The sequence below is a fragment of the Gobio gobio genome (genome assembly GCF_949357685.1).
Source record: "Gobio gobio genome assembly, chromosome: 2".
Classification (NCBI taxonomy): Eukaryota; Metazoa; Chordata; class Actinopteri; order Cypriniformes; family Gobionidae; genus Gobio; species Gobio gobio.
Genome location: NC_137098.1, coordinates 25,328,540 through 25,331,048, shown reverse-complemented (window position 1 = coordinate 25,331,048; position 2,509 = coordinate 25,328,540).

The following is a 2,509-nucleotide window of genomic DNA, read 5'->3' as shown; positions in this document are numbered from 1 at the left end:
AAAGCCTTGACCTTTTTTTTTATTTTTATTTTTTCTCATTCTGCATCCATTTATCTATGTTCTGTTGTATCAAACCTTATTGAAAAGCTGGGGCCCGTTTCAGAAAGGAGGTTAAGTGAAAACTGAGTATGTTACAGAGGTGGACAGTAAGTACATTTACTTGAGTACTGTACTTAAGTACACTTTTTGAGTATCTGTACTTTCCTTGAGGAGTTTTTTTTTTTTCTGGAAACTTATGACTTTTACTTCACTACATTTGAAAGACAAATATCGTACTTTTTACTCCACTACATTTCTATCAAGGCCCTCGAATTAGATAGTCCTAGCCGCTTTTAAAGTCAGTGGATGATTCGTGTTTTTTTTGTTTTTTTTCTTTCAGTAATCACTCGTAGGATCACATGAAGTTCAATGATTTCCAAGTATTTTTGAACACTAATCAATTGATGGCAAAATAGAAGGCGGCAGTTCCTAGACGCAGTGCACGCAACCATGGTCATACTTTAAAGTTAAAATTAAGAAGAGCACATGTGGATAAGTCTGAAAAAGTGACACGAAAGAAGTCTGAAAAAGTGCGACAACACGAAAGCGCACACAGAAAGCTGCCTCTCCGATGCTAGACCACAAGTACTGAATTTTAGTTCTACTAAAATCTTATTATAGACTAAAACTAAAACAATTCAGATGCCTAAAATGTTATAGTCAAAAGACTATGACTAAAACTAAATAAAAATTTGCTGTCAAAATTAACATTGGTATGAAATATGGTTGGTCAAATGATTTTTATAGATTTACCCGCCAAGTTGCTACATAGCCTTGTGGATACATCGCTAACGCATAACGTTTGACAATGTTAGTTAGCATGCAAAAACGTAGTTGGGCTAATGTTAACTGAAGTCCTTTCAGAAATGTTTTTTACATGATCCTATCAAATAAACACAATGTAAAAACCTTTCTTTTCTAGTATGATTTTGACTTTGAGAGCTTTGTAACTTTTAAACAAGTATTTAAATGAGTTCAAGGTATGCTAGCATGTCGGATGGAGCATGACTGGCTTAAACCACCATGATGGAACGGCGTGCATTCATACAACAATAATAAAATGCGTTTACTTTTGATACTTAAGTACAGAAGTACTTGCTTTTAAAAGTACTTAAGTAAAAATCTATCTTTACAACTTTCACTTGTAATGGAGTAATATTTAACCAATTACTTTTACTCAAGTAATGGAGTTGTGTACTTTGTCCACCTCTGGTTTGTTAACCCTGAAATGAGGGGAAACTCTGGGTTTTCCTGTTTCAGAATGGGAGGTATGTCAAACCCGAGAAAGCAGGGTAAGTCAAGCCAGTTAATGAAAGAGAGGTAACTTGTACTCGGAGTCAGTTACCAGGGTAACTTACTCTGTGAACCTAACCTGGTCTGGAGCACGTTTTCTTTGGTAAACCCAGTTTCTTTCGGTGTCCTCCCCATTTTTAAAGCGTTAGCGGTGTTTAAATACTTTATTCTTTTAATACTTTTCTTACTGAGTATTTTTGTCTTAAATCAAGTACAAATATCTAAAAATTATAAATTAAATCTAAAGAGCATTTTACTTAAAACAAGTAAAATTCTGCCAGTGGGGTATGAAAAAAATCCTAATGTAAACGGAAAAAGTATTTCTTACCCCACTGGCAGATAATGTGCAAAATATGGGAAATGCACTTTTTTTTTTCACTGCAGGAAACGAGACTAAATACCCTTTTTGTATTTTTTTTTTCTAGTGTATAAAATGCATATTGATTTAAGAATCTTTAGAAATTGACTGGAAACAAGACAAAAATACAATAAAAAAAGTAAAAGCATTATGCACATATTTTCATCATGAGGACAAAGTGACAAAAATGGCATGTCCTTTTATACAGGATCCTGACGTTCACTTGATAAAGCTCTAGAAGTAACCTAATAATTAGAATTTCCTTTAGGATTTCCAGTGGTTGGATGCATTGACACGTATATTCCCATCATCACACTTTCTGAAAATTGGATTAGGAGAGTGGGGACGGTTGCAACATGGGGCAGTTGCAACATTGCTTATTCCTTCAATCAGGAATGAGCTAGTGATGATACTCATACTAAATATGCTCTTATAGCTCCTCTACCTTTCTGGAAGAAAAAAGCCACATGTGACTATTCCTTTTTTTTTTTAAGTAAAAACGTTTTTTTTCATGCTTAGTTTTTGTCATACTGTCTAAACTGTTTGCGTGAAGCATTATAATTTTAATCAGTGTTTTCTCAGCTTCTAAAAGACATAGCTACCATGTGTCAAGGCTGTTGTGTCAAGCTAGTATAGCAAGTTTTATCTTGGCTGTCAGTGTAGGGACAGTTGCAACATGCTGATGCAACTTGCAACTGTCCCCTATGCCATCAATTAATGTAAGCTGTATAACCAGTATTGTGTAAGTTACTCTAAAAGTAATTCATTACTAATTACATCTTCAAAAGCCAGCAGGTATGTCCCCTTTTTTAAGTAAAT